At 40.6% G+C, this 19724-nt stretch overlaps 1 long non-coding RNA gene across 1 annotated transcript; it reads left to right on the forward strand.

Annotated features, from left to right (window-relative positions):
• Positions 1-10554: 10554 nt before the first annotated feature.
• Positions 10555-13642, forward strand: LOC129049073 (uncharacterized). Its single transcript, XR_008511854.2, has 4 exons — positions 10555-10643; positions 11540-11603; positions 12106-12184; positions 12587-13642. It is a non-coding gene; the product is annotated as an uncharacterized LOC129049073 (long non-coding RNA).
• The last annotated feature ends 6082 nt before the right edge of the window (positions 13643-19724 follow it).

Raw genomic sequence — 19724 nt, forward strand, 5'->3', positions numbered from 1 at the left:
GGCAGAAAAAGAGCCTCCACACTACATTTGGGCCCTTTTTTTTTTTTTTTTTTTTTTTGAGGCGGAGTCTCGCTGTCGCCCAGGCTGGAGTGCAGTGGCGCGATCTCTGCTCACTGCAGGCTCCGCCCCCCGGGGTTCACGCCGTTCTCCTGCCTCAGCCTCCCGAGTACCTGGGACTACAGGCGCCCGCCACCTCGCCCGGCTAATTTTTTGTATTTTTAGTAGAGAAGGGGTTTCACTGTGTTAGCCAGGATGGTCTCGATCTCCTGACCTCGTGATCTGCCCGCCTCGGCCTCCCAAAGTGCTGGGATTACAGGCGTGAGCCACTGCGCCCGGCCGGGCCCTTTTGTTAGTGCAGACGGGAGAGAAAGTTAAGATGTGAAGAAGCCAGAGGAGTGATAAGAGAGGCCTGGGGACAACAGGGATGGAGGGGAGGGTTGGAGGTGTGGCTCGGACCTGCCTTGCTTGCTGGCATGTGGCTAGAAGAAAAAAAAACCTACATGTGCTGCCAGGAATCAGTTTAAACTTTCAAACCTCAGATGAGCCTACGGAGCTTTCCTGAAATCCTCTTGTATTCTCCCTAGTGAATTCACCTTCCCGCTTCCAAAAAGGAATATTCTACACTTTCTCCTCTCTCATTAAGCCTTCAACACTCCCTCCCATTCCTTACCCTTGGTCGATGACCTTGTTTCTTGTGTCATTAAGAAAAATGGGCTGAGTGCAGTGGCTCACACCTGTAATCTCAGCACTTTGGGAGGCCAAGGCGGGTGGCTCACTTGAGGTCAGGAGTTGGAGACTAGCCTGGCCAACATGGTGAAACCTTGTCTCTACTAAAAATACAAAATTAACCAGGTGTGATAGCTGGTGCTTGTAATCCCAGCTACTTGGGAGGCTGAGGCAGGAGAATTGCTTGAACCTGGGAGGCGGAGGTTGCCGTGAGCTGAGACTGCGCCATTGCACTCCAGCCTGGGCAACAAGCGTGAAACTCCGACTCAAAAAAAAAAAAGAAAAAAAGAGACAATGACCTCATCTTCCCACCACCACATCTACCCAGGGGTCCGCGCTCCCTCCATGCCTCCATGTGTGCAATGATGTCCTCCTCGTCTGGTTCCCCCTGCATCACTCTGACCTCCTCTCTCCTGGATCGTCTCCATCAGCACATACGTGTGCTGAAATATCTCCCATCTTGAAAAGCTCTTCCTAGCATCCCCACCCCCCTCGTTTCTACCTCACTTATCATTCCTTGATAGCAAAACTCCTCAGCAGGATTTCCCAGCTTAACGGCCTTCGCTTGGTGTTCTCTATTTCACACTTATCAATCCTCTTCTCGTATTCTGCTTAGAGGGCCCTTGCCAACATCCGCAATGACGTTCATCTTGCCAAATCCAGTGGTCAGTTCTTGGTATTCATTTACCTGAATGCTTACAAGCTTCTGACAAAATTGATCACTTCCTCCCTATTGAAATGCTCACTTCTGGGACCCCTAACTGCCATGGTTTCCTCTTTACCTTGCTTGGCCTTCCTTCTCGGTTTCTTTAGCTGGCTCCTCTAAACGCAGGAGCGCCCCAGGCCTCTGTCCCTGGATTGTTCTCTACACACACTTGCTCTCTGCATGACCTTATTCAGCTATTTGGTTACATGTACTATCTCCATACACAGGACTTTCAAGTTTTCTCCAGTTCTGACCTTTCCATTGAGTTTTAGATTTCTGTATCCATCACCTATTTGACATCTGTAACGGAATGACTAATAGCAACTTAAACCCAGCTGCTCAAAATAGAACTATTGGTTCCCTGCCGCACCACTTCCAAGTTCTCCCAGCACTCAAGCCCTCCCTGTCTTCCAGCTCTCCATTTCCCTTCCTCCCCCACAGACCACACCATCCCTCCACTGGCTTTTGCAACAGCCTCTGGACTGGCCTTTCTCTTTCCACTCTTGCCTCTTCCCATACTTAGGATGTACTCTGTGCCATAGCCAGAGTGATCCTTTTCAAATGGAAATTAGGCCATGTTACTTCACATAAAGGTTTTCCATAACCTTTATGATAAAACCTGGCACCCCTTCTGGGGACTCCAAGGCCCTATGTGCCCTCTTCTTTCTGACCTCATCTCTCTCTGGCTACTCCTTGCTTTGCTTGTCCCATTCCAGCCACACGAGCTTCCTCTTGTTCCTCCAACAACAAAGGATGCCTGGATGCCACAGCCTTTGCATTGCTGTTCCCTTTGCCTTACTTTCTCCCAGGTGCCTAGTGGCTCACTCCCTCACTTGCTTCATCAGGTCTCTGCTCAAATATCACCTCCCAAGAGAAGCATGCCTTGACAATCCTGTCTAAAACAGCCACTCCCTACACCCTTTCTAGCCTTTTTGTTATGTTTGATTTTTCCTCATGGTCCTTGTCACTACCTAAATTTAATGTTTCCTTTTAAATTGTCTGCCTCTATTACTAGAACATGAAATCCACAAGGGCAGAATAAGGGGAGAACGATCTGCTTTATTTACACCTGTGTCCAGTGTTGACTATGGGCCTACTGCTCAGCGGTACAGCTGTCTAGACTGTCTGCTCTCTTACTGTATCTAGCACACAGCAGGAAGTCAATAAATATGTACTGAATGAATGAATGAGCACATTTTATTATGCAGAATCTTGCAAACAACAGTGAGTGGGATATGACAGGGATAACCCACGAACAGCCTTCATTTCCCGTTTTTAAGATTTTGCCTTTGTTGTTGTTGAGAAAGGGTTTCACTCTGTCACCCAGACTATAGTGCAGTGATGTCATCACAGCTGACTGCAGGCTTAACTTTCCCCTAGTGTATTCACCTTCTCACTTCCAAAGTGATCCTCCTGCTACAGCCTCCTGAGTAGTTGGGACCACAGGTGTGCACCACCATGCCTGGCTAATTAAAAAAAAAATTTCTTTTTTTTGTAGAAATGGTGTCTCCCTACATTGTCCAGGCAGATCTCGCGCTCCTGGGCTTAGGCAGTCCTCCCACCTCAACCTCCCAAAGTGCTGGGATTACAGATGTGAGCCACTGTGCCCAGCCTGCCTCCGCCTCTTTTTTTTTTTAATCTTTTTGTTTAACTTCTCCCTTCACCCCATCCCAATCCATCTACACGTATGCAGACTTATTTGGAAAGCAGGTTTGAGGTAAAAACAAAGACCTTCACTATATTTTGCTTTGACAGAGGAAAGAGGAACAGTTTCTATTAAAATCTGTGACATGAATAGTGTGATTTAAGTCCTGTTTCAGGAGATAAAAATGCTTTCTGGACTGGTTAAAGTCCCTCAGAAACAATACAGTTAATTTAATTTTTTTTTGAGACGGAGTCTCCCTCTGTTGCCCAGGCTGGAGTGCAGGGGTACGATCTCAGCTCACTGCAAACTCTGCTTCCCAGGTTCAAGTGATTCTCATGCCTCAGCCTCCCAGGTAGCTGGGATGACAGGTGCCCACCACCATGCCTGCTAATTTTTGTATTTTCAGTAGAGATGGGGTTTCACCACGTTGGCCAGGCTGGTCTCAAATTCCTGGCCTCAAGTGATCTGCCTGCCTTGGCCTCCCAAAGTGCTGGGATTACAGGCCGGAGCCACTCTGCCCAGCTGACAATACAGTTAAGAACGATTTTTATTTTAACTCTTATCACTTTGTAATTTTGACTCAATCCTTTTCAGGACCATTTTTGTTAATAAATATCAAAATGTATAAAGTAAAAGTTCCAGTTACCACATAGATTTGTATCCATTTACCTATTTGCCATCTGTAATGGGATAGGGGTAGATGTGGTAACTGGAAACATTCAGATTCCACACACAAATTCTGGCTTCTCCATTTTTCTTACCTTCATCTTCAATGGCTCCTCTTTCCTCTCCTAATTTCTCCAGCTCCTCAGCACTCCCTCAGAAAATTAAACCTTTTTTTTTAATTGCAAGAATTGCATAACTTGGGAAAAAAGGCCGTAAATTGTTAGAGATCATGCTGCCATCTAAAGGATGGAAACGGTAGGAGGCTTGCCTTGTTAGCAAAAGCCAGAGACAAAACTGGGAATTTCATTAGCGGAGAGGCAGGTAAGAACCACTCAGCCTGCTGAGAAAAGCTCTTGTTCTCTTTGGTGACCTAAGGAAATGAAGGTTGCTGGGTAATTAGCATAAGTGTCTGCAACAGATTTAAAGGCAGGAAATCACATTTGGATCTGCTTTTACTCCCCTTTTTTTTATTTTTGGTGGTGTGTGTGTGTGTGTGTGTGTGTAGTAGGAGAAGGAGATTTTTTTTCTTCTCACAAAAAAAGAGTTTAAAAAGATTAACATGGTTGTCTTTGGGTGATGAAAATGTGGTATTTTATCCCTCTTTGTTTCATTTCTCTGAAGTGTCTTCAAAGTACATGATTACTTAAGTGATTTAAAAAATGATTTAATTTTTACATTTAAATAGGGGTAGGAGCAAGGTTGTTCCAGAAAAGTCTATGCCTTGTGAAGATCGAATTAAAAGAAATCTTTGATCACATTGAAAATCAATTACATTGAAGAGTTAATATGACATTTTGTGTTTTTATTCTTTGAAGAGGCCTATTTCCTAGGCTCCGCTTGAAAAAAAAATGCAGAGGTTTAAATTGGAGAACAAATTCAATACCATTTAAAGTGTCCATTAAGGTGAAAAGTTAGAATTCCAGAAAATAGTTGGATAGTTCAATAATCTATCTATCTAAGCAGCCCCAGGATGCTCACAGAACTGCAATTGGGCTGACAAACGGAGAGTTTGAAGAGAGCCACACACATGCCAAATGACAGGAAAACCCTCAAAATGTTTACCAAAGTAAACATGCCTGGTCTGCAAGGCTTACAGCTGAAACAGACAGATGAAGGAACTTGAGGGTTCCATTGCTAGAGCACTTTCTGGAGGAAAACTGGAGGTAATATACATTATGAACTGAGGTTGGGATTTAGGACCAGTCTTTTAGTGTCTAGCCATGGAGCCTCAGGGATTTACTAGGAAAGAGGATCAGAGAAAAGCTTAGCAGGCAAGACAAGCCTGGTGTGAGTTCTTGCATTTACAGGTCTTTGTGGATTTATGTTCTACAACTGACATCTGCTGAATAATAATAATAGCTGGCGTTTGTTGAGGAGTTGTTCTGTGCCAGAAATTGTGCTAAGTGCTTTGGAAATATTATGTCACTTAATCTACCTCCAAATCTGATCAATAAGTGCTAATAATATAGCATATTAAACAACATTCCCCAAACCAAGGAATTTCATTTATTTCCCTAAATTCACACAGCTAGTATGTAGGTACAGTACAGTCTGAGTCCATAAATTTAGCAACAATACTGTAAGGCCTCACTAATGTCATCAATAAGTTCCTGGAAACTTCAACTTTAAGTGAAAGGAGGTACAGCAAGTCCTCAAATAGCGTTTCCTTCAATGTCTCACTTTGTTACAATATTGATGAAAAAAATTGGTTTTGTTATATGTACTTTCACTTAAAGTCAGTTTCCAAGAACCTATCAATAATGATAAGTGAGGACTTGCTGTACTGTGTTATCATAGCTAGAACTTGTCTTCAGTTTTGCTTGCATAACCCCTGCCGGAATTTTGATAATCAATACTTGCATACTTTTATGTACTTTTATGTTGACGTACACTGTTTTTCATCATAAGCCAAAAATCTTACAAAAGATGTAATATGTGTTTTAAAGCACTCTTAAAAGGCTGGTCACAGTGGTTCATGCCTGTAATCTCAACACTTTGGGAAGCTAAGGTGGGAGGATCTCTTGAGGCCAGGAGTTTGAGACAGCTTGGGCAACATAGTGAGACCCCATTTCTGCAAAAAATTTACAAAAATTAGCCAAGTGTGGTGGTGTGTACCTGTAGTCCCAGGTCCTGGGGAGGCTGAGGTGGGAGGATTGCTTGACCTCAGGAGTTTGAGCTTGCAGTGAGCTTTCATGGCTTCATTGCACTCCAGCCTGGGCAACAGAGGGAGACCTTGTCTCTAAAAACACAAAAAAGATGAAAAATAAAACACTCTTAAAATATTTGATATTTGAAATTGTATTTTTACTCTACTTCTCTTAGAGAATTTTATCATAATGTAACATATTTTTGCACTTCTATGGTTGTTCAAGGTGATGGTTAGTTTTTTGTGTCAACTTATCTAGGCTATAGTTCCCAGTTGTTCAATCAACACTGTCTTAAGTATTGCTGAGAAGGCATTTTACAGATGTTGTTAACATCTACAATCAGTTGACTTTAAGTAAAGGTTAACATCTACAATCAGTTTACTTTAGTTAAAGGAGACTATCCTTGATAATGTGGGTGGTTGAATTAGTTTGTACTTGCACTGCTATAAAGAAATACCTGAGACTAGGCAATTTATAAAGAAAAGAGGTTTAAGTGGCTTATGGTTCTGCAGGCTGTAGAGGAAGCATGACTGGGGAGGCTTCAGGAAACTTACAATCTTGGTGGAAGGCGAAGGGGAAGCATGCACCTCTTACATGGCCGGAGCAAGAGGAAGGTCGGGGAGGTGCCACTCACTTTTATACAACCAGATCGTGTGAGCACTCTATCAGGAGAAGAGCACCAAAGGGGAAAATCCGTCGCCACGATTCAATCACCTCTCACCAAACCCCACCTCCAATATTAGGGGTTATTACTTAACATGACAGCTGGGTGGGGACACAAATCCAAACCACGTCAGTGGTGATTCATCTAGTTAGGTGAAGGCCCTAAAAGCAAAAATTGAGAAGGATTTTCTGAAGATGAAAACTCAAGACTGCAACATTAACTCCTGCCTGAGTCTCCAGCCTGCCAGCCTACCCCACAGATTTGTTAAAATATAAACTAAGTCACATTCAAATTTGAGTGGACAATGAATCATAAATTGGGCAGTTCCAGACCATAGGCAGTTCAGGGTTCCAGAAAAGGAGAACAAGGGGGAGATTTTATATGGTGAATGTGGTAGCAAGGCAAAGCAATCATTCCAGTGGAAAGTCCCTAGCTAGAGGTGAGGTGGTTGTTTCTGACAGGCCTGGACTATGATCATTTACATCTAGTTGGGTTTCAGTTTGCTTACATAGGAACCCAGGGTGCTGGAACTGCTGTGGTTTAATGGCCTTCCAAAAATTATTTTAACAGATTTCAGGATTCCAAGCCTCCACAATCAAATGAGTCGATTACAAAAATAAATAAATAAATAAATAAATAAATCTCTCTCTCTCCCTCTTTCTGGCTGTCCATTATCTTCTGTTTCTATTGCGTCCCTGGATACATTCACCCTAGTAAACTTAAACGCAGCATCAACAACAAATATATAAACTTGAAGTTAAAAATTACCTATAATTTTTTGTGACAATAAGGTTATTAGGGTTAAAATATTTCTTTGGCATCAAATTATCACTGTAATTATTAATAGTCTGCAGCTACTCAAAATGGTATAAATGTATTAAAACATTTGTTAATTATTTTTAAAAAGGAGAAATATATAGAAAATACATCTCAATTAGATTCACTGAGGGGTATGTTTGTGAAACTGTGGGGGCTTGATTAAAATAATTAATTTAATTGTATTTTTGGTTCTAGAACCATCTTAAGATTTGAGATGGGTGAGAGGTAGACCTTTTTTTCTTTTTTTTTTTTGGTAAATCGGGAGAAAAATGACCAAGAAATAGGAGAGTGCATTATCAGGCTGTTAACAGTTATAGGAAGAGTACCTGTAAAAGCAGAGGATAGGAAGACGGATTACTTTAAAACCCTTGGGGACCTAGTAACTTCTAAAATCTTTTTGCATCTCTGGAGCAACTGTGCCCTCCTTGGAAGAATGTTGCTTATTTCTCTGGGTTTCAAAGATACCCTGTTTCTCTCTCAAATATCCTAGTCGTGGACTTGGTTTGAACTTAGCAATTTTGGCAAATCTCTGGTTTTCGCCTGTTTTCTGGCTTCTGTTAATTTGGGTGCATTGTCATCCTTTGGGTTTCATGTCCATGCTGAGTCTGGACTATCTTCCTTATTTGTTCTCAAGGCTCCTGTTCAGGGAGTTTCCTTGGTTTCCCAGCTTTTTACCTTCACAGCTTGATGTTCTGTTATTCACATCCCCAAATGGTGCGATTGAGTATGATCACCTCAGGGGGGCTAGACAGCTGTTGGAGGCTGTGGCTGGATCCGTCTGTCAGCCATCTTGCTTTTATTGATTAGTTCATGAGGGACCAATTACATTAAAAAGCATCACATTGTTCTTCTTGGAAATCTGGCCCCTTTGTCTGCTTCAACCTGTTTCCATTTTTCCTGCTTTATTTTTATACACCTTTTGGTCTTCTGTCCCTTTTAAACTTAATTGCTTTTGTACTTCCTTCCTTGGCTTTAGATTGCTTTGTGATTCTCTTGATAAAAGAAAAAACTTCAGCCAAATTAACTTTAAAGGAGTTTAATTGAGCAACGAACGATTCGTGAATCTGGCAGCCTTCTGAGCAGTAGTAGGCTCAGGGATTCCAGCATAGCCATGTGGTGGAAGATTTATGGGCAGAAAAAGGAAAGTGACATACAGAAAGCAGAAGTGAGGTACAGAAACAACTGGATTGGTTACAGCTCAGCGTTTGCCTTATTTGAACACAGTTTGAACAATTGGCTACATTAATTGGCCAGAACTCAGTGTAGGCTAAAGTCTGATTATACCTCCACTTGTTATAGTTCACGAAGTACAGAATAACCTTTAGGGCAAACTTAAAATATGGAAGGAAGCAGCTTTAGGCTAAACTTGATTTAACACTCTAAATGCCAGTAAAGATCAAACTATAAAAAATAATGTTAAAATTTACTAAAATTTTGAGAGTGAAGGAACATCATAAATCATAATTCCTGCATGTGTGTGAACTAGGTTTTGGGAATGTGCAGAATTTATTTAAGCCTGGGGGGAGGTTCTGAGGGTATGAGAGAAGCATTTGAGAACCAACATTCCTCTAGGACTTTCCAACCTAGATGTGATGTGGCACATTACACGTGCTTCTGTCATGCTTTCCATCTTGTCAACCATGCTACTGACCCTAGTGGTTGAAATAGGATGGAGGAAGAAGGATTGGTGGTTTGCCAATATTTAACCTGAACGCTTTCTCTCTCCTGGGATGCTTTTTTTTTAAATTTTTTTTTTTTTTCAAGACGGAGTCTTACTCCGTCACCCAGGCTGGAGTGCAGTGGCGCGATCTCAGCTCACTGCAACCTGCGCCTCCTGGGTTCAAGCAGTTCTCCTGCCTCAGCCTCCCGAGTAGCTGGGATTATGGGCGCGCACCACCATGCCTGGTTAGTTTTTGTATTTTTAGTAGAGATGGGGTTACACCATGTTGGCCAGGCTGGTCTCAAACTCTTGACCTCGTGATCCGCCCACCTCAGCCTCCCAAAGTGGTGGAATTACAGGCGTGAGCCACAGCACCCGGCCTGGGATGCTTTCTTTTGTTCTGTAGGCACCAACTTCTTCTCCTGATGGTGGATTTCTAATCTGTAGTTCTCTTGTTCCAATGGAATGCTCTTGCTTATTTTATCTTTAGATCCTTGCAATCAGGGTGTCTACCTCTGGCTTCTGTTTGCTGAGGTTTCATTAGCTTCTCTAGGTAGCTCTATTGAATGGGATGAAAAACAACCTCTCTGCTGGCTCTTTCTCTCACACATGAAACTCACATAGTGCCCATGCTTGTCCATGTGGTTCTCTGTGTTTATTAGAAAGAGGTGCCCATTTCTCAAGATACTTTATGGGGAAATTGTTGTAATATATACTGGTTTTGTTAGAACAAGAACCTCTATTGCCATCTACTAGAAAGTAAATATACAAACTTACGATGACTACCATGTGAATAAATCTTGACATTAGATGTTGTACCCTCGACAGCATACAACTTGCACACCATGCATGGTGACCCTAGGCCCACACATTGTATACAAGAAACACATGATTTGCCTAGATGAACTTTGGAAATGAAGGCTGATTCCAACACAGAAGCAAACTCTTCTTTATCCAGCTTTCATCAGTTAGGAGGATTGCCTTACTCTCAGAGTAGTCTTCTTGAAGCTCTCTCTTGCCCTCATGAGGTAAGGGTCAGGCTTTCCCTAAACTCTTTTGCGATGTTGAAGCACTGGGCTTCAGAGAGGGACAACAGCTGTTCCCAAATAAATTATTTTCACAAATTCTTACCAATATTTATCAATATGCCCTTTTATAACCTTGAGGTACCTGAAGGATTTTAAGAGCTATTATTAAGGAGTTTTTGGCTAACTCCTTTGCAACTTCTGCATATGGTCTCGTACTTTATCATCTATTTTTTTCCTTGCTGTTTCAGTTGTAACTTCTGCTTTAACTTCTTATTACAAACAAAATAGAAAATGCAAATATTTCTCCAAAGATGATAAACATCTCTCTGCTTACTCCAATGAGAATATTTTAATGTGGATAGAATTAAACTTCACTAGAAAACTAAAATTTACCAAAGCATATCTTTTATGGGTTTGGTATAAGAGCAGCAGGGAAAATTTCTTTCAGAACAATTAATTATGGAGAGTACCATGAGAGTCTTATCTTTGTCCTTTCTAGAAGACACTAAGGATCATGTGAAAGAGCTCCCTGAGGACAGATTAAGAGGAGATGAGTTAAAGCTGCAAATACCAAGATTTAAGGTTAAGTATGAAGAATTTCCTGATAGAGAAAATTCTTTAGCACTGGAATTAAATATCAAAAGACTCTTTCCCCAACATTGACCTCCAAACAAACTTTGTTGGGTTGTTCAAACCACTTTGTTTCCTGTAAGTGTTCATTGATTTCTGTGAGTGGATGATGGTTGATTACACACTTCATCCATGATTAAACTGGGAAACTTCTGTTAAAAAGATTCAGTATAATTTCTCTTTCCATGAATATATGGAATTATATAGTGATTTTAACCTATATAGACCAAGATAACTTTGTGATCCAAATGGTCAGGTATCATATTTAAAAAATACATGCATATAATTTAAAGTGATTAAATATCCTTACTTGATTTCTTATGCAGCTATGTAAGAGTAGCAGCTGGTCATGAGGGTCCATCTTCTATGGCTCTTTCACATGTCTGTGTGTTTTGTGAAGCAAAGCATTGACTTCCCCTTGTTCTAAACTATCTTTTGAAGGGTGCTTGTATAGTATAGTTAACAGCCTTGGACAACAGAGATTGTATCTCCCTCTAGAACAGGGGTGTCTAATCTTTTGGCTTCCCTGGGCCACATTGGAAGAAGAATTATCTTCGGCCACAAATAAAACATACTTACTATAGCTGATGAGCTAAAAAAATCTCAAAAAACCCTCATAATGTTTTAAGAAAGCTTACCAATTTGTGTTGGGCTACATTCAAAGCCATTCTAGTCCACATGCGGCCCGTGGGCTGCAGGTTGGACAAGCTTGCTCTAGAACAAAGGGCAGATTTTCTTATTATTTTGTGTAGTAGGCAGTGTAATGGCTCCCCAAATATGTCCATAGCTTAATCCCAGAAACCTGTGAATATGTTACCTTGCATAACAAATGAAAATTTATGTTACAGATGCAATTAAGAATGCTGATCAGCTAAAGGACCTTCACATCAAAGATTATCCTGGATTATTCAGGTGGGCTCAACGTAATCACAAGGATCCTTTAAAGTGAAAGAGTGAGGTCAGAGTGATGTGATGTGAAAAGGACTCAATTTGCCTTTGCTAGTTTTGAAGATGGAAGAATGGGGCTACGGTCCAAGGCATGCTGGTGACCTCTAGAAGCTGAAAAAGTTAAGAAAATGGAAAAGAAACTTTAGCTCAGTGAGGCCCAATTTGGACTTCTGACTCCAGAACTGCAAGATAATAATACATTTGTATCCATTAAGCCACTAAGTTTGTGCTAATTTGCTATGGCAGCAACAGGAGACTAATACACCTTGGCAGATAGAGGTAGTGTCCTCCTCTGGGGCAAACATATAAGCATGCTTACTATACAATATAATAAGGATGATGTCTCTTTCCAGGACATAGGCAGGCATGCTTATTTCCTGTTATAAAATATTCGGTTTTCTAAGTTCAGGTTTTTTTGTTTTTTTTTGCTGGAACACAATTGACTGTGGATGCTGCTATTATCTAGCCCTATTTGCATCACCTTGTGGGTACTGGGGTTTGGAGGAATTGGCTCAGATGCTGATACTGTGGCTACTAATATTGTGGTGAGTAATAACCTCTCATTTGCCTATAATCCAGGAGTCTCATGTCTTCTGCCAGCATCCATAAACTCTAGCAGGGTAACTTGTTAGTTTGCAAGTAGGCCCTTCACGGTGTGCTCGTTTTAACGCACTTCTGCAAAATTTATTTTAAAATCTGCTAGACCAGGGCTAAGCAATTCTGTAATTATTACCTTCAAGATAGTGTTTGCTCTCTTTCCATACTTTAGAGATGAAGTGTTACGATGTCTCTCTCTAACTTTACGAAGATCAGAGATCAGCTTACAACAAAATTAGAAATAAAAAACAAAACAGGTTGTTTACCATAGTTTGAAAAGCATCTCTCTATTGACAATTTATGACTAGGGCAGGTACTAAGAAGTTCCCTGTCTTTTTTCTCATCTACAGAATTTTCTTACTGCCACATTTCTCCATTTATCTTTCTTTCTCCACGACGTGCTGTTTGAAGAGAAAATCCTTGGGAATTAGTCTCTCATTCTTTTCTCATGAGAAGCACTCCCCTCTCTGAATTTTTGGTGAGTTAGATTTCTCTCTTAGCTATACCACGAAGGGCTCTGGCTTTTACAGCTACTTTCTTGTTTCTAGCTTGAACTCTGTGGCAGAAGTTAAGTCAGTGTGTCAGAAGTCATTTAGACCAAGGATTTTGTTTCACAGATGTGAAAACCAAGGCCTCTGATGACAAGAAGAGCTATTGCCTTGTTTAAGTTTCTCCTGACCTAACTACCTAGTGTTTTGGAGGAAATTGCTTTAGCCAATGTCAGCCCCCATCTTTCTGACACAAGGCCTGGCTCAGTTGCTAGTTTGGCCTAACATGATTGCTTCCCCTCAACAGCTCTAGAAATACAATTGTGAAATTGAAATTACTGTATTTGCAGGCTGACTCTGGCCAGAGAAACTGACTTGTGGATGAGTTGAAAATAAGCTTATAACCATGCTTGTTTTATAGTTAATTAACTTAGGGCACAGGTATTGAGAGCCCAACATGTGCCAGGGCCTCTTGCGTACTGGAACAATGCCTGGAGTGAGGCTGGTAGGGAAGCTTCCTAAAAGGTTGAGGAGGACTTTATTTGGGAAGAAACTGAGAGCGGGGTTCTGGGGCCTGGACTGTGTGAGAGTTTGAGGACTCTAAGGAAAGGAGAATGTTATGGAGTTCATCTTTGATCTTTTTTTTTTTTTGACCAGTAGCTTATCATTATTTTCCACAGTCAGAAACGTGACTGAAACATTTCTTCCTCTTAACAGGCATTAAGAGAAAAGGATAGATTTCCTGTTTCTTTTGCAATTTTCCTCTTTAAGAAACAGAAAGAAAAAAAGATCTTATGTCTATGCTCCTGGAAGTCACCAATAAATAATACGGGCCAGGGCTTTTTCTTTTCAGCAGTGGGCTGATTAAATCCCTATGCTTGTTCTGGGTTATATGTCTGAAATTTGTGTTCTTTTTGTTCTGAGGAGTACAAAATAATCAATTCCTCTAATGGAGATTACCAGCTTGATTAATAGATAATCCTAATGTGTTCTTTGTAAAATACATTATAAATGATATTTAAAGTTGAAGGAAAGAAGATTGGGTCACGTAGAAATTTGGTTCTTAACAGAACCTCTTCTTGATTGAAGAAATATAAGCAAAGAGTTTTATATATTTCGGTAAGGGTAGGTAGTCTATGCATTTTCTGTTCTGAGTATTACAAAAGGAAAAGGGAATAAAAGCTTCTGCATATAGCAGAGATAAACTCCAAAAGCAGGAGACCAGTGAAGCTCTGGACCACTGCACTCCTCCAGCCTTCAAGGAGCATGAAGAGGGTCCACAGAACAACAGAAGATGCTTCAGAACAAATTATGAGCCCATAAGAGATAAATTAATGTCTTTATTCGTTGCAAAGGAATGGTTATTATAAAAAAATCCCTGATGCTGTCTCTCAGACTGAACTTACGTATAGGCAGGAGAACACATGTAATTTATTGACTGATAAAACTGTAGTAAGAATACATATGACTTCTATAACTTGTATGAAAAATGAAACTACACTTAAATGTAGGAGCAGTTTATATTGTTTCATATTTTACTGATTGAGTGGTTAACATATAATATTTAAAAAATCTTCTTTTAGTAGGCAGTTTAATGCTTATGGTCTAATTTTTATTTGAAGACATTTTGCTACAGCAGAAACATAGTTGTGATTCATATACCTACTCTTGATATTAGCCTGGCCGTTTGTCCTGTGACGCTTAAGCTAGTTACCACCATTTATCTGGTAACTGTTTCCAGAATTGAAGGGATGATGCCTGGAAGGAGATAAACTTCAGGAGCTCACCTTTAAGCCTAAAAAGTACCAGCAAAATTCAATGACAGGATAAAAAGTTTGTCATAAATATTTTCACAAGATGGAAGACAAGAAAGCAAAGAGCAGCATAGAAAGAATGAAGGAATAAATAAAAATAAGTGAAAATGCTGCATTTTCTCTCATGGGATAGATTTTTCAACAACTCCTGAACTATGACCTCTCAAGTTCTTTTGCAGTTCTGTTCTAAGAAGTAATTAAATGCATTTAATATTCCTGTCTTTTCACAACATTAATTCATTCCTACTTTAGCCTTAAGAATTTTAGTAGAATCTATTGTTTATTCATGTGTATAAATATTGTGGAAAAATATCTTTAGATGAGTTAGTATATATGAGACACTTAGGCCAGGATTTGGCACATGTCTGTACTTCATAAGTGTTTGTTATTGTTATTTTTTAACAAGAGTAAAAAAAGATCTTATGACGCATCTAATATCATTTAAGCTGTTTATGGTTAGTCCTTGGAATGCCTTCTGGTCAAAAGTTTCTGCAGCCCAGCATGACATTAATTTGAATGCATTGAGCCAGTTTCCCAGAGGGCTGGATGACATTTTTGACTTTTTAGGATTTTTGAGACTTTTTCTAATGACTAAGGTCAAAATCTCTCTTTCCTTGTCTCTTGAGTTTTAGGGGGCAACCAGAGATGTTTTGAAGGAAACCAACCATTAGATGTCGCTTTCTTCTCACTGCTTTTGGTTTTAGGACCTATGACCTGGGTTTAAGCCTTTTGATTTTCTTCTTTTTTTTGAATGTCTATAAATAGTCTCTATGTCAAAGCTAAACGGGAAATTTAATTTTAGATTAGTAGATAAGAGACAATACTCAACTCCTTGGAATGATGAAATTTTGGGCCTGTTTTAAATTGGCCTGACTCAATGTCCCTAGTTGACTAAATTTGGAAATGTAGTATTTGTGTTTTTCTTTCTCACTGAAGTTAGTGTGGCATTGTTTCTACACCAGACACTTAGGCCTGAGTGTGTCCTTATTCAGGTCAAAGCTAATGAGTTTTTTTTTTTCCTTAGCAATCGCTGAATGAAAAACATATTCTTCAGATACCTGTTTAGAATTGCTTTTCCAGAAAACCTTTGTGATCTCTCTCCCCCAACGAAAGGGCTCAGAAACACATAACAGTTAGAAGAAGAGAAGAAATACTGCTGCTATGGTCTGAACATTTATGTCTCCTCCAAAATTCATGTTGAGACTTCATCCCCATTGTGGTGGTATTAGGAGGGGTGCCTTTAGCAGGTGGTTAGGCCATGCCAGCTCTGCCCTTGTGAATGGATTAGTGTCTTATAAAAGGACTGGAGGGAACTGGCTTAAGGTCTCCTTACTCCTCCTCCTTCTGCCATGTGAGGATGCCACTGCAAGAACATGCCACTGATGGAGCAGTCCTCACCAGACGCCAAACCTACGAGCGCCTTGTCCTTGGACTTCTCAGCCTCTAGAGCTGAGAGAAATACATTTATGTTCTTTATCAATTGCCCAGTGTCAGGAACTTTATTATAGCAGCACAAATGGATGAAGATAACGGCCAATCATGATTTTAGGAAAGAACCTGATTCAAGAACATCTTCTTGGCCGGGCGTGGTGGCTCACGCCTGTAATCCCAGCACTTTGGGAGGCCGAGGTGGGCGGATCACGAGGTCAGGAGATTGAGACCATCCTGGCTAAGATGGTGAAACCCCGTCTCTACTAAAAATACAAAAAAATTAGCTGGGCATGGTAACAGGTGCCTGTAGTCCCAGCTACTGGGGAAGCTGAGGCAGGAGAATGGCGTGAACTTGGGACGCGGAGCTTGCAGTGAGCCAAGATGGCGCCACTGCACTCCAGCCTGGGTGAGAGTGAGTCTCCGTCTCAAAAAAAGAAAAAAGAATATCTTCTTTCCAGTCTTATACCTTCTGCTTCCCCTCATCATTTCTATCCTGTAGAAGCCTGACACTGAGCAGTGGCCAGAAGGAGGTTTTGAGCTCTTTGAGACTTGTTTCCTTGGTGGCCATAGGCTTTGCTCTATTGAAGACCTTTAACTAGTAAAGGTTATTCATATCTTTGGGTCTGAGAATGTGTCCAAAACCTATGAAGCTCTCATCCTATATGACAGGATTAAAATGCCCACGGATGTCCAAAACCAAAAAACAAACAAGTAGCTTTTTACATTTTATTTAACTGATATTTCATCTTGCTTTTGCTCCTACTGATATGAAATGAATACCCCACAACCCTTAAAATGCTGTATTAGTTTGCTATGGCTGCCGTAATGAAATGCCAGGGATTGGATGGCTTAAACAACAGAAATCAATTTTTTTATGGTTTTAGAGGCTGGAAGTCCAAGATTCGGATGTTGGCAGTGCTTGTTTCTCATGAAGCCTCTCTCCTTGGCTTGCAAGTGGCTGCCTTCTGTCTGTGTTCTCACATGGTCTTTCCTCTGTGTGTGGGCATCTAGTGTTTCCTTGTATGTCCAAATTTCCTTTGCTTATAATACCAGTCAGATTGGATTACTGTCCACCCTTAGGGCCTCGTTTTAACTTCATCACCTCTTTAAAGGCCCTATCTCTAAATACAGTTAAGTTCTGGGGTATGGAGGGTTAGGGCTTCAACACACGAATTTGTGTGCGTGAGGGCACAATTCAGCATATGCCCCTGGTCAATAAAAAGTAACCCAGTTTCTTCTGTTTCAAATCAATCGCTTTCTGCTAAATACTCATTAAAAGTTTAAGCTTTACTTATCTCTCAAGGGGTCTCTCCTCATTCCTCCTTCCCAAGATGTTGCCTGGGTTCATGCGGAAGCTTAGTATCTTGATGAGAGTGGAAGAGGCCTTTACCCTCTGGGCCCTTGCTGGACTCTACCAACTGAACCCTTATCCCACTGTGGTAACCAGGCCTTCTGTGCTGGTGTTCCTCATAGTGGGCTGGTTGGATCGTATTCTTGGTCATTCTCTTGACTGTCACTGCTAGTGGCTATGAGATATGCCATTGCCTCGAGAGGTAAGGTCTCTGTAGACTCTCATTTTTTTTCTCCAGATCACAGGCATCTTCCAATCATTGCGAAAGACTGTAAATTGAATGAAAAGATTACTGCGAGTCTTTAATGGAAAACAAAGCATAGTCTAGTGTATCCTTCTAGTTATCTGGTTCCTTTCATTGTGTTTGAGCTATTTTACAGTTCTGTAAGTTGTAGGAAACTAAAAATGGTGTATATGATTCTTGTCTGCAGCAATGCAAATGACTTGTATCTAGTGGAATGCAATAATTTATTGTGCTGCAGACAGCTCCATTTTACATCTATTTGTAAATTTGTTGCAGCATTTATATATATATTCTTTGAATTCTCTTTAGAGCCAGATGTAACATCTTACCAGGTCCCTCATTAATTAATGAGTTAGAAACAGTCTTTGAATTGCGTTCAGTTTGTATTTGTATGGGAGTCATTATACTTCCCTTAAAAAATGAAATTATCTTTTAAAAAGTCTGTTGTTCTTAGAATTTCTATGTTACCCATGTGAGCATATGCAAATTTCAGGATCTACTGCATGCTATTCTCAAGTAATGGACTACTAGAAATGCTAGCTCTAGCTCATCTAGCTAGCCAGGCATGGGAATTTGGGGAATTTTATTTTGGGCAGGAGTGTGGTAGTGGTGGTGGCAGCGGCATTTCTATCAGGTTGTGGCCCAGGAAGGTGGTATGTAGGCCGTGATTTCTTTCTTGGAGTCTCAGGCATTATATTACTCTAGCTTTACCTTTTCAATTTTTAATATTTAATATTTTTTGAGATAGATTCTTTCTCTGTCACCCAGGCTGGAGTGCAGTGGCACGATCTCGGCTCCCTGCAACCTCTGCCTCCTGGATTCAAGCGATTCTCCTGCTTCAGCCTCCCAAGTAGCTGAGATTACAGGTGCACATCACTATGCTTGGCTGATTTTTGTATTTTTAGTAGAGACGGGGTTTCACCATGTTGGCCAGGCTGGTCTCGAACTCCCAACCTCAAGTGATCCTCCGGCCTCGGCCTCCCAAAATGCTGGGATTACAGGCATGAGCCACTCTGCCCGGCCTAGCTTTACCTTTTCAATTCTTTCTACTTCTTGCCTTGCTACTTGAGCTTTTACTTCCTTTCCTATGTATAGGAAGCTGCTTTGATGTCATAACCTGCATTCTTTCTATTTTAGTCTCATAAATTCTATATTCTGAATTTAATAAAAGATTTTAGGATTAAAACAATTTATTTCCCTGAAAGTAAAACCTGTTGATTCAATTGTATTAAAATATAACCTAAAACTTAAAATTGACTTCTTTTTTTTTTTTTTTTTTTTAGAGACAATGTCTTGCTCTGTTGCCCAGGCTGGAGTGCAGTGGTGCAATCTCGACTCACTGCAACCTCCGCCTCCTGGGTTCAAGCAATCCTCCTGCCTCAGCCTCCTGAGTAGCTGGGACTACAGGCACATGCTGCCGCGCCTGGCTAATTTCTTTTGTATTTTATTAGAGATGGGGTTTCACTGTGTTGCCCAGTCTGGTCTCGAACTCCTGAGCTTAGGCAATCCACCCACCTCGGCCTCCCAAAGTACTAGGATTATAGGCGTGAGCCACCATGCCTCGCCAAAATTGACTTCTTTTAAGTAATTAATACCATCGATTCAATGTAAGGGAGACCACTGGGAAACCTGGGAACTAGAAATTAGTGTAAGAAAATATATTGCCTTTATATTTAAAAATATTATCTGCTTTTTATGATTGTGAGTTTTCATCTGCGTTGAGTATTTGTTGATATATAACGCAGTGTATTCTTTGCTGTGAAAGAAAATGCTCCTATAGCAACATGCTAAGTTAATGATGTATCTCATGTGCACTTCATATTTCTGGGGAAAATGCTCTGTTAACACTTTAAATCTACTTTTATTCACAGCAAGGTCAGTCCAGTGCCCTCACTCTCTATTAGTTTCCCTACTACTTAAAAAAAAAATAGTAAGCTTCTAGCTTTTTCTCTAATCACATTTACCCTGAGTCATCTGTTATATATCCCTTTATTTTGTAAGTTGAGCCCCTTTTTAATTTAAAATACGGTTTGATTTCTCATATAGAAGCAATGTTTGCATTTTGTTGGAACACTCCTTGAAATAGTCTAAAGAATGGCTCTTTCTTGTTTTTATTTAGAGCATCTGGTGAACTTTACATCATACATCCCAGCTTTGGCT

This window comes from Pongo abelii, chromosome 10, assembly GCF_028885655.2.
Source record: "Pongo abelii isolate AG06213 chromosome 10, NHGRI_mPonAbe1-v2.0_pri, whole genome shotgun sequence".
Taxonomy (NCBI): Eukaryota; Metazoa; Chordata; class Mammalia; order Primates; family Hominidae; genus Pongo; species Pongo abelii.